The sequence below is a fragment of the Pleurodeles waltl genome, chromosome 3_1, assembly GCF_031143425.1.
Source record: "Pleurodeles waltl isolate 20211129_DDA chromosome 3_1, aPleWal1.hap1.20221129, whole genome shotgun sequence".
Classification (NCBI taxonomy): domain Eukaryota; kingdom Metazoa; phylum Chordata; class Amphibia; order Caudata; family Salamandridae; genus Pleurodeles; species Pleurodeles waltl.
In genome coordinates, this window is record NC_090440.1 from 699,392,427 (window position 1) to 699,405,499 (window position 13,073).

Below are 13,073 nucleotides of genomic sequence, written 5' to 3' on the forward strand. Positions count from 1 at the left end.
CTGCTCGACCACACTACCACAAAATAGAGCATTAGTATTATCTATTTTTACCACTATTTTACCTCTAAGGGGAACCCTTGGACTCTGTGCATGCTATTCCTTACTTTGAAATAGCACATACAGAGCCAACTTCCTACAATTTGTTTTAGCCAAAGTAGAGGTTTGTGGTCTGTCTGAACAATGAAGTGAGTGCCAAACAGGTATGGCCTCAACTTCTTCAGAGCCCAGACCACAGCAAAGGCCTCCCTCTCAATGGCAGACCGGCAGACCAACGCTTTTCTCTAGGGGTCAACCTTCTACTAATAAAAGCAACAGGTTGATCCTGGCCCTCAGAATTAAGTTGTGATAGGACTGCCCCTACTCCTAATTCAGATGCATCAGTTTGGACATAGAATTATTTAGAGTAACAAGGGCTTTTCAGGACAGGTGCAGAGCACATGGCCTGCTTCAGCTCCTCAAAAGCTTTCTGACAGTTTGCTGTCCATAATACCTTTTTAGGCATTTTCTTGGATGTGAGGTCATTAAGAGGGGCTGCAATGGAGCCATAGTTCTTAATGAACCTCCTGTAATACCCAGTGAGGCCTAGGAAGGCTCTCACCTGAGTCTGAGTGGTAGGGGGAACCCAATCAATAATAGTTTGGATTTTCCCCTGAAGTGGTGCAATCTGTTCCCCACCAACAAGGTGTCCCAGATAAACCACCTTACCCTGCCCTATCTGGCACTTTGAAGCCTTGATAGTGAGGCCTGCCTTTTGCAGGGCCTCCAAAACTTTCCATAGGTGGACCAGGTGGTCATCCCAGCTGGAGCTAAAGACAGCTATATCGTCCAAATATGCTGCACTGAAAGCTTCCAGCCCTTGCAGGACTGTGTTCACCAACCTCTGAAAAGTGGCAGGTGCATTTTTCAAACCAAAAGGCATTACAGTAAACTGGTAATGTCCTCCAATGGTAGAAAATGCAGTCTTAGGTTTAGCCTCTTCTGATAATTTGATCTGCCAATACCCTGCAGTCAAATCAAAAGTGCTTAGATACTTGGCAGATGCCAGTGTATCTATAAGCTCATCTGCCCTGGGTATAGGGTGAGCATCAGTTTTGGTTACCAAGTTGAGACCTCTATAGTCTACACAAAACCGCATTTCCTTCTTTCCATCTTTAGAATTGGGTTTTGGTGCCAGTACCACAGGAGAAGCCCATGGACTGTCAGAGTGCTCAACCACTCCTAGTTCCAACATTTTCTGAACTTCTTGCTTTATGCAGTCCCTGACATGGTCAGACTGCCTATAGATCTTACTTTTGACAGGTAAACTGTCTCCAGTATCTATAGTGTGCTCACACCAAGAAGTGGTACCTGGCACAGTAGAGAAGAGTTCAGAGAATTGATCTAGGAGATTTATGCAATTATCTTTCTGCTCAGCAGTAAGACAATCAGCCAAAACTACACCTTCCACAAGAGCATCTTGTTCTGTGGAAGAGAAGAGATCAGGTAGAGGATCACTGTCTTCTTCCTGTCCCTCATCAGTTGCCATGAGCAGGGTGAGATCAGCCCTGTCATAGTAGGGTTTCAGGCGGTTGACATGGAGCCCCCTAAGGGGACTCCTGGCAGTGCCTAAGTCAACCAAGTAGGTGACTTCACCCTTCTTTTCAACAATTGTGTGGGGTCCACTCCATCTATCTTGGAGTGCTCTTGGGGCCACAGGCTCCAAGACCCACACTTTCTGCCCTGGTTGGTACTGAACCAAAACAGCCTTCTGATCATGCCATTGCTTCTGGAGCTCTTGGCTGGCCTGAAGGTTTTTACTGGCCTTTTTCATGTACTCAGCCATCCTTGATCTGAGGCCAAGTACATAATCCACAATATCCTGCTTAGGAGCTTTTAAAGGTTGTTCCCAACCCTCCTTTACAAGTGTGAGTGGACCCCTAACAGGGTGTCCAAAAAGAAGTTCAAAGGGGCTGAAGCCCACTCCTTTCTGGGGTACCTCCCTGTAGGCAAAAAGGAGGCATGGTAGAAGGATATCCCATCTCCTGCGGAGTTTTTCAGGGAGACCCATAATCATGCCTTTGAGAGTTTTATTAAATCTCTCCACCAGTCCATTTGTTTGTGGATGATAGGGTGTAGTGAACTTGTACGTTACACCACACTCCTTCCACATGGCCTTTAAGTATGCAGACATGAAATTGCTTCCCCTGTCTGATACTACTTCCTTTGGGAAGCCCACCCTGGAAAATATTCCCAGGAGGGCCTTTGCCACTGCAGGAGCTGTAGTGGTCCTTAAAGGAATTGCTTCAGGATATCTTGTGGCATGGTCCACTACCACCAAGATAAACCTATTGCCTGAAGCAGTAGGAGGGTCAAGGGGGCCAACTATGTCAACCCCTACCCTTTCAAAGGGAACCCCAACCACAGGCAGTGGGATAAGGGGTGCCTTTGGGGTGCCACCTGTTTTGCCACTGGCTTGACAGGTTTCACAGGACTTACAAAATTCCTTTGTGTCCTCAGACATCCTAGGCCAATGAAACAGGGGAACAAGCCTGTCCCAAGTTTTCATTTGTCCTAGGTGCCCAGCTAAGGGAATGTCATGTGCCAGTGTTAGGAGGAACTTTCTGTACTCCTGAGGAATCACTAATCTCCTGGCAGCTCCAGGTTTAGGATCCCTATGCTCAGTGTACAAGAGGTTGTCCTCCCAGTAAACTCTGTGAGAGTCACTGACATCCCCATTAGCCTGTTTGACAGCTTGCTGTCTGAGACCCTCTAATGTGGGACAGGTTTGCTGTGCCACACTCAGCTCCTCTCTGGCAGGCCCCCCTTCACCCAAAAGCTCAGCAGTGTCTGCTTCCAGCTCCTCTGGTGTAGGTTCTGCACAAGGAGGGAATTCTTCTTCCTCAGAAGTAGAATCCACTGTAGAGGGAGGGATAGTAGGAAGTGGTTTGCTTCTACTACCCCTAGCTTTAGGGAGCACTTGGTCCATTGTTCCAGGATCCAAGCTTCCCTGTCCTTTTTGCTTTTTGGCCTGAGCCCTTGTCAAAGCAAAAATATGCCCTGGGATGCCCAGCATTGCTGCATGGGCCTCCAACTCCACATCTGACCAAGCTGATGTCCCCAAATCATTCCCTAATAGACAGTCTACAGGTAAATCTGAAGCTACCACAACTTTCTTTGGACCAGTTACCCCCCCCCCCCCCCCCCCCAGTTGAGATTTACAACAGCCATGGGGTGGATTTGTGTTATGTTGTGAGCATCGGTTACTTGGTACTGGTGTCCAAGTATGTGTTGTTCAGGGTGCACCAGTTTCTCAATCACCATTGTGACACTGGCACCTGTGTCCCTGTAGGCCTGGACCTCAACACCATTTATTAGGGTTAGTTGCTTGTACTTCTCCAAGTTATGGGGGCAAGCAACCAAAGTGGCTAAATCAATAGCCCCTTCAGAGACTAAAGTAGCCTCTGTGGTCTCCCTAATCAGACCAACCCCAACTAAGTTACCAATAGTGAGCCCAGCTACTCCCTTGGATTGGCTATTAGTAGGTTTGCTCCCACCTCCACTGCTATTAGTAGGTACACTAGGTGTAGCAGTAGGGGGTGTAGTGGTAGGAGCAGTGGTGCCTTTCTTGGGACAACTGGGATCTGTTGTCCAATGGCCTTTTATTTTACATAAATAGCACCATGGTTTCTTTTCCTTGTTCTGATTAAAAGAGGATTTGGGCCCACCACCCCCACCAGAGTGTTTTTGTGGGCCTGATGAAGACTCATTTTTAGATTTGTCCCCACCCTTGTCAGAAGACTTACCATCCTTCTTTTTGTTGCCATCTTTGTCACCCCCTGTATGAACTTTTCTGTTCACTCTTGTTCTGACCCATTTGTCTGCCTTCTTTCCCAATTCTTGGGGAGAGGTCAGATCAGAGTCCACCAAGTACTGGTGCAACAAATCAGACACACAATTATTAAGAATATGCTCTCTCAGGATCAAGTTATACAGGCTGTCATAATCAGTAACTTTACTGCCATGTAACCACCCCTCCAAGGCCTTCACTGAATGGTCAATGAAATCAACCCAGTCTTGTGAAGACTCCTTTTTGGTCTCTCTGAACTTTATCCTGTACTGTTCAGTGGTTAAGCCATAACCATCCAGGAGTGCATTCTTAAGAACTTGGAAATTATTAGCATCATTTTCTTTCACAGTAAGGAGCCTATCCCTACCTTTTCCACTAAATGATAGCCATAGGATAGCAGCCCACTGCCTTTGAGGGACATCCTGTACAACACAGGCCCTCTCAAGTGCAGCAAACCACTTGTTAATGTCATCCCCCTCCTTATAAGGGGGAACTATCTTGTGCAGATTCCTGGAATCATGCTCTTTTGCAGGATGACTATGGGGAATACTGCTGCTGCCACCATGGGTATCTAAACCCAACTTCTGTCTTTCCTTCTCTAGTTCAAAAGACTGTCTATCCAAATCCAGCTGTTGCTTTTTAAGCTTCAGTCTGGTTTGTTCCACCCTCAACTTATTGAGTTCCCTCTCTAACATTCTGTCATCAGGGTTGGTGGGAGGGACATTTCTAGAAACAGAGCTGTGATGGGAATGAACAGAAGGAGACCTGTCCCTTACAGAAGCCACCCTAACAGCTTGGTTAACAGAAACATTACTACCAGTATGGTGAGAATAAATGCTTTTGCTATGATGTGAGACAACACTATTTATATGGTGTGGCTCATCATCATTACCAACTATGCTAGACTGTCTAGTAATGGGCAGGCTAGGAAGTTTCTTTCCTGAATCTTTTCCTGGGGGAGTCCCTGAATCAGATTGGGAACTATTAGGTACTTTTTCAACAGATGGGGCACCTATGGCCTTATCCTGTTCTCTAAGCATGTTAAGTAACAGTTCCAAGGAAGGATTTTTCCCTACACTCAAACCTCTCTCTATACAGAGACTCCTTGCTCTTTTCCAGCTAAGGTTGTCATATGCAAGTTTGGACAGATCAACAGTTTGGCCTGTGCCAGACATTTTTTTAGAGAGAGTTAAAGTGATAGAAAAAGAGAAAAAAGTTTTCAGAACTTTTTGGAAAGACAGAAAAAACTTTTTTAACTTTTAAGAACTTTTTGAAAGTTTAGAAGTACTTTTCAGCACTTAGAAACGAGTGAAAATAGGAAATGCAAAACTTTTTGGCTATGTGTATATACACTGACCTTGTTTTGTATATTTTTCTCTTATGAAAAGTACAATGACAAGAGTGGTAAGTAGTCTCAAGCACTTATCCCACCACTGCACAACCAATGTAGGAGGCTGGACTGGCTTGTAGTGAGTACCAAGGGGTACTTGCACCTTGCACCAGGCCCAGTTATCCCTTATTAGTGTATAGGGTGTCTAGCAGCTTAGGCTGATAGATAATGGTAGCTTAGCAGAGCAGCTTAGGCTGAACTAGGAGACGTGTGAAGCTACCACAGTACCACTTAGTGTCATATGCACAATATCATAAGAAAACACAATACACAGTTATACTAAAAATAAAGGTACTTTATTTTTATGACAATATGCCAAAGTATCTTAGAGTGTACCCTCAGTGAGAGGATAGGAAATATACACAAGATATATATACACAATAGCAAAAATATGCAGTATAGTCTTAGAAAACAGTGCAAACAATGTATAGTTACAATAGGATGCAATGGGGAAACATAGGGATAGGGGCAACACAAACCATATACTCCAAAAGTGGAATGCGAACCACGAATGGACCCCAAACCTATGTGACCTTGTAGAGGGTCGCTGGGACTATTAGAAAATAGTGAGAGTTAGAAAAATAACCCTCCCCAAGACCCTGAAAAGTGAGTGCAAAGTGCACTAAAGTTCCCCTAAGGACAAAGTAGTCGTGTTAGAGGAATAATGCAGGAAAGACACAAACCAGCAATGCAACAACTGTGGATTTCCAATCTAGGGTACCTGTGGAACAAGGGGACCAAGTCCAAAAGTCACAAGCAAGTCGGAGATGGGCAGATGCCCAGGAAATGCCAGCTGCGGGTGCAAAGAAGCTTCGACTGGACAGAAGAAGCTGAGGTTTCTGCAGGAACGAAAAGGGCTAGAGACTTCCCCTTTGGTGGACGGATCCCTCTCGCCGTGGAGTCGTGCAGAAGTGTTTTCCCGCCGAAAGAACGCCAACAAGCCTTGCTAGCTGCAAATCGTGCGTTTGGCGTTTTTGGACGCTGCTGGGGCCCAGGAGGGACCAGGAGGTCGCAAATTGGACCTGAAGAGAGAGGGGACGTCGAGCAAGACAAAGAGCCCTCACTGAAGCAGGTAGCACCCGGAGAAGTGCCAGAAACAGGCACTACGAGGATGCGTGAAACGGTGCTCGCCGAAGTTGCACAAAGGAGTCCCACGTCGCCGGAGACCAACTTAGAAAGTCGTGCAATGCAGGTTAGAGTGCCGTGGACCCAGGCTTGGCTGTGCACAAAGGATTTCCGCCGGAAGTGCACAGGGGCCGGAGTAGCTGCAAAGTCGCGGTTCCCAGCAATGCAGCCCAGCGAGGTGAGACAAGGACTTACCTCCACCAAACTTGGGCTGAAGAGTCACTGGACTGTGGGGGTCACTTGGACAGAGTCGCTGGATTCGAGGGACCTCGCTCGTCGTGCTGAGAGGAGACCCAAGGGACCGGTAATGCAGCTTTTTGGTGCCTGCGGTTGCAGGGGGAAGATTCCGTCGACCCACGGGAGATTTCTTCAGAGCTTCTGGTGCAGAGAGGAGGCAGGCTACTCCCACAGCATGCACAAGCAGGAAAACAGTCGAGAAGGCGGCAGGATCAGCGTTACAGAGTTGCAGTAGTCGTCTTTGCTACTATGTTGCAGGTTTGCAGGCTTCCAGCGCGGTCAGCAGTCGATTCCTTATCAGAAGGTGAAGAGAGAGATGCAGAGGAACTCGGATGAGCTCTTGCATTCGTTATCTGAAGTTTCCCCAGAGACAGAGACCCTAAATAGCCAGAAAAGAGGGTTTGGCTACCTAGGAGAGAGGATAGGCTACTAACACCTGAAGGAGCCTATCAGCAGGAGTCTCTGACGTCACCTGGTGGCACTGGCCACTCAGAGCAGTCCAGTGTGCCAGCAGCACCTCTGTTTCCAAGATGGCAGAGGTCTGGAGCACACTGGAGGAGCTCTGGACACCTCCCAGGGGAGGTGCAGGTCAGGGGAGTGGTCACTCCCCTTTCCTTTGTCCAGTTTCGCGCCAGAGCAGGGGCTAAGGGGTCCCTGAACCGGTGTAGACTGGCTTATGCAGAATTGGGCACATCTGTGCCCAAGAAAGCATTTCCAGAGGCTGGGGGAGGCTACTCCTCCCCTGCCTTCACACCATTTTCCAAAGGGAGAGGGTGTCACACCCTCTCTCAGAGGAAGTTCTTTGTTCTGCCATCCTGGGCCAGGCTTGGCTGGACCCCAGGAGGGCAGCTGCCTGTCTGAGGGGTTGGCAGCAGCAGCAGCTGCAGTGAAACCCCAGGAAGGGCAGTTTGGCAGTACCAGGGTCTGGGCTACAGACCACTGGGATCATGGGATTGTGCCAACTATGCCAGGATGGCATAGAGATGCCCTCACACTAAGTAACTTTGCACCTAACCTTTACCAGTTAAAGGTTAGACATATAGGTGACTTATAAGTTACTTAAGTGCAGTGTAAAATGGCTGTGAAATAACGTGGACGTTATTTCACTCAGGCTGCAGTGGCAGGCCTGTGTAAGGATTGTCAGAGCTCCCTATGGGTGGCAAATAAATGCTGCAGCCCATAGGGATCTCCTGGAACCCCAATACCCTGGGTACCTCAGTACCATATACTAGGGAATTATAAGGGTGTTCCAGTAAGCCAATGTAAATTGGTAAAAATGGTCACTAGCCTGTTAGTGACAATTTGGAAAGAAATGAGAGAGCATAACCACTGAGGTTCTGATTAGCAGAGCCTCAGTGAGACAGTTAGTCACTACACAGGTAACACATTCAGGCACACTTATGAGCACTGGGGCCCTGGGTTACCAGGGTCCCAGTGACACATACAACTAAAACAACATATATACAGTGAAAAATGGGGGTAACATGCCAGGCAAGATGGTACTTTCCTACACTCGGTACCGAAAAAAGCGGCTTCGGAGCCGAAAAGAAGCTCTTACACAGAAGTGCAAGGACTTTCCAGCCAAATGAAGGAAAGACATAGGTTTGACCAGGAATTAAGTATCGACGAACCAGACCATACACAAAGGAGGTTGCATATCCAGAAAGAGACTGGAAAAATACAAACTCTCCCACCAATCAAGTCTAAAAGAAAAATGGCATTTCAGGAGACAGAAATGCAGCCTAAGGCGAAGGTGGCTAAAGAAAAATCCCAACCACCAAGGTTTTCACCACAACCGTCCCCACCACACTCAACACAACTGTCTCCAGTGGGAACACCTCCAATGCAGTCACCCACACATACAGGGATGGCACAGGATGATGCTGATGCATGGGACTTATATGATGCACTAGTATCGGATAAAAGTCCGGATTGTTATCCAACAAAGCCGTCACCTCCAGAGGACAGTACTGCATATACGCAGGTACTATCCAGGGCAGCTACGTTCCACAACGTAGCAATGCATTCAGAGCCAATAGAGGATGATTTCCTGTTTAACACCTTGGCATCCACCCACACTTTCTATCAGAGTCTGCCAATGCTCCCGGGTATGCTCAAACACGCAAAACAAGTATTCCAGGAGCCATTTAAAGGAAGGGCTATCACGCCTAGGGTGGAGAAGAAGTGCAAGCCTTCCCCAACGGATCCTGTGTTCATAACACAACAACTTACACTAGACTCAGTGGTTGTAGGAGCAGCAAGAAAGAGAGCAAACTCTCAATCGTCAGGAGACGCTCCACCGCCTGACAAAGAGAGAAGAAAGTTTGACGCAGCGGGCAAACGAGTGGCAGCACAAGCAGCCAATCAATGGCGGATCGCTAATTCGCAAGCCCTACTTGCTCGCTACGACAGGGCACACTGGGACGAGATGCAGCACATTATACAAAACTTGCCCAAAGAACACCAGAAACGTGCCCAGCAGGTTGTGGAAGGAGGACAGGCCATATCCAACAACCAAATAAGGTCCGCACTAGACTCTGCAGACACAGCAGCACGAACGGTCAACACGGCGGTAACCATTCGCAGGCATGCATGGTTAAGAAGCTCTGGATTCAAGCCAGAAATACAACAAGCGGCGTTGAACATGCCATTTAACCAAGAACAATTGTTTGGGCCGGAAGTGGACACAGCAATTGAAAAGTAAAAAAAAAAAAAAGACACTGACACGGCCAAAGCCATGGGCGCGCTCAACTCCCCACAAGTCAGAGGCACCATTAGGAAACCACAATTCAGAGGAGGTTTTTGACAGCAAACACCAGAGCTTTCCACCTCTCAAACCAGACCCACCTATGAGGCACAATATCAAAGGGAAGGGTTTCGTGGTTCCTACAGAGGACAATTCCCGAGAGGAAGGGGAAAGTTCCAGGCAACAAAAAACAAACCAGACCAAACAGTGACTTCAGTGTCACAAAACCCCAACACTTATCACCAGTGGGGGGGGGAGGCTAACCGCATATTATCAAAACTGGACACATTACCACAGACGTATTGTTCCTATCAATTATCCAACATGGTTATTGCATAGAATTCAGAAATTTCCCGCCAGAAGTGCCACCAAGAGCACACAATCTGTCCAAACAACACTTAGACCTATTACAAATAGAAGTGCAGGCACTATTACAAAAACAAGCAACCATCAGAAGGGAACAGGCGTCTACTCATTATATTTCCTAATTCCAAAAAAGGGCAAAACGTTAAGACGTAGCTTAGATCTCAGAACACTGAATCTCTTCATCAAATCAGACCACTTCCACATGGTAACACTTCAAGACGTGGTTCCCTTTCTAAAAAAGGAGGACTACATGTCAACATTGGATTTCAAGGATGCGTATTTCCACATACCCATCCATCCTTCTCACAGAAAATACTTAAGGTTTGTAATGCACGTCGTACACTATCAATTCAAAGTGCTACCATTCGGGATAACAGCCCCAAGGGTTTTCACAAAATGCCTAGCAGTAGTAGCCGCTCACATAAGGAGACAGCACATGCACGTATTCCCATATTTAGACGACTGGCTAATAAAAACCAACACTCAACAACAGTGTCTTCTTTACACGCAATACGCCATAGAAACTCTACACAAACTAGGGTTCTCTATAAATTACCAGAAATCACATCTGCAACCATCCCAAATACAACAATACTTGGGAGCAACACAACACACAAAAGGCAATTGCAACTCCAAGTCCACAAAGGGTACAAGCGTTCCAAAACGTAACATCAAGCATACAGTCAAACCAACACTACCCAGTAAGGTTTGTAATTAAACTTCGAGGCATGATGTCTTCATGCATAGCCATTGTCCCAAATGCAAGATTACACATGCGGCCTTTACAACGGTGCCTAGCAAAACAATGGACACAAGCACAGGGTCAACTTCAAGATCTAGTGTTGACAGACCGCCAAACACACTTCTCGCTTTAATGGTGGAACCCTATAAATTTAAACAAAGGGCAGCCATTCCAAGACCCAGTGCCTCAAGCTGTTATCACAACAGATGCTTCCATGATGGGGTGGGGAGCACACCTCAACTAGCACAGCATACAGGATCTATGGGACAATCAACAAAAACAACTTCACATAAATCATTTGGAACTGCTAGCAGTGTTTCTAGCATTAAAAGCATTTCAACCACTGATAGCCCACAAACACATTCTTGTCAAAACCGACAACATGACAACAATGTATTATCTCAACAAACAAGGGGGACACACTCGTCACAACTGTGTCTCTTAGCACAAAAGATTTGGCATTGGGCAATTCACAATCATATTCGCCTGATAGCGCAATACATACCAGGTATTCAGAACCAGTTAGCCGACAGTCTCAGTTGAGATCACCAGCAAACTCACGAATGGGAAATTCATCCCCAGATCCTACAGGATCTCTTCCTCCACTGGGGAACACCAAACATAGACGTATTCGCAACAAAAGAAAACGAAAAATGCCAAAACTTCGCGTCCAGGTACCCACACCCTCAGTCCAAGGGCAATGCACTATGGATCAGTTGGTCAGGGATATTTGCTTACGATTTTCCCGCTCTCCCACTCATTCCTTATCTGGTCAATAGACTAAGTCAAAACAAACTCAAACTAATACTCCTAGCACCAACCTGGGCTCGCCAACTGTGGTACACAACACTGTTGGACCTGTCAGTAGTACCTCACATCAAATTACCAAACATACCAGATCTGTTAACACAACACAAACAACAGATCAGACACCTGAATCCAGCATAGCTCAATCTAGCAATCTGGCTCCTGAAGTCTTAGAATTCGGACATTTAAACCTTACACAAGAGTGTATGGAGGTCATTAAACAAGCTAGAGAACCTACAACAAGACATTGTTACGCAAACAAATGGAAAAGATTTGTTTATTACTGCCATAATAATCAAATTCAACCACTACATGCGTCCGCAAAAAACATTGTAAGCTACTTATTACACTTACAAAAATCTAAACTAGCTTTTTCCTCCATTAAAATACATCTCACAGCAATATCTGCCTATCTGCAGATTACACATTCAACATCACTCTTTAGAATCCTAGTCATCAAAGCATTTATGGAGGGTCTAAAGAGAATCATACCCCCGAGAACACCACCAGTTCCCTCATGGAACCTCAATATTGTATTAACACGACTCATGGGTCCACCATTTGAACCCATGCACTCTTGTGAGATGCAATACTTAACCTGGAAAGTAGCCTTCTAATAGCTATCACATCTCTTAGAAGAGTAAGTGAAATACAAGCATTTACTATACAAGAACCCTTTATACAAATACACAAACATAAAGTGGTTCTACGCACAAATCCCACATTCTTACCAAAAGTTATATCACCGTTCCACCTAAACCAAACAGTGGAACTCCCAGTCTTTTTTCCACAACCAGACTCGGTAGCCGAAAGAGCCTTACATACATTAGACATCAAAAGGGCACTAATGTATTACATTGATAGGACAAAACAATTTCGCAAGACAAAACAATTGTTTGTAGCCTTCCAAAAACCTCATGCAGGAAATCCAATATCCAAACAAGGCATTGCCAGATGGATAGTGAAATGTATTCAAACTTGCTATGTTAAATCAAAGAGAGACCTGCCTATTACGCCAAAGGCACACTCCACTAGAAAGAAAGGCGCCACAATGGCCTTTCTAGGAAATATACCTATGACAGAAATCTGTAAGGCAGCCACATGGTCTACGCCTCATACATTCACAAAACATTACTGTGTAGATGTGTTAACAACACAACAAGCCACAGTAGGGCAGGCAGTATTACGAACATTATTTCAAACAACTTCAACTCCTACAGGCTAAACCACCGCTTTTGGGGTGATAACTGCTTACTAGTCTATGCACAGCATGTGTCTCTGCAGCTACACATGCCATCGAACGGAAAATGTCACTTACCCAGTGTACATCTGTTTGTGGCATGAGATGCTGCAGATTCATATGGGCCCTCCCGCCTCCCCGGGAGCCTGTAGCCGTTATAAGTTGATGAAAATTGTATGTTGATAAAACTTGTATATTTGTAAATTTGTAAATATATATCACTTTTTGACACCTTATGTACATACATACTTACTCCATTGCATGGGCACCTTTACTATATACACGACTCCTATCTCACCCTCTGCGGGGAAAAACAATCTAAGATGGAGTCGACACCCATGCGCAATGGAGCCAAAAGGGGAGGAGTCCCTCGGTCTCGTGACTCAAAAAGACTTCTTCGAAGAAAAACAACTTGTAACACTCCGAGCCCAACACTAGATGGCAGGATAATGCACAGCATGTAAATCTGCAGTGTCTCATGCCACGAACAGATGTACACTGGGTAAGTGACATTTTCCATATAGATATATTTACCAACAATCCTCCTGTTACATGCAGAGAGTTCCCGGACACCAAGTGGAGGTCCAAAAACTT

The 13,073-nt window shown here is 45.9% G+C and overlaps 1 protein-coding gene across 2 annotated transcripts in view; it reads left to right on the forward strand.

Annotated features, from left to right (window-relative positions):
- The window catches only part of KPNA6 (karyopherin subunit alpha 6), a 400,095-nt gene that overhangs the window by 345,467 nt on the left and 41,555 nt on the right, over positions 1-13,073 (forward strand). The gene's annotated exons all lie outside the window — the stretch shown is intronic.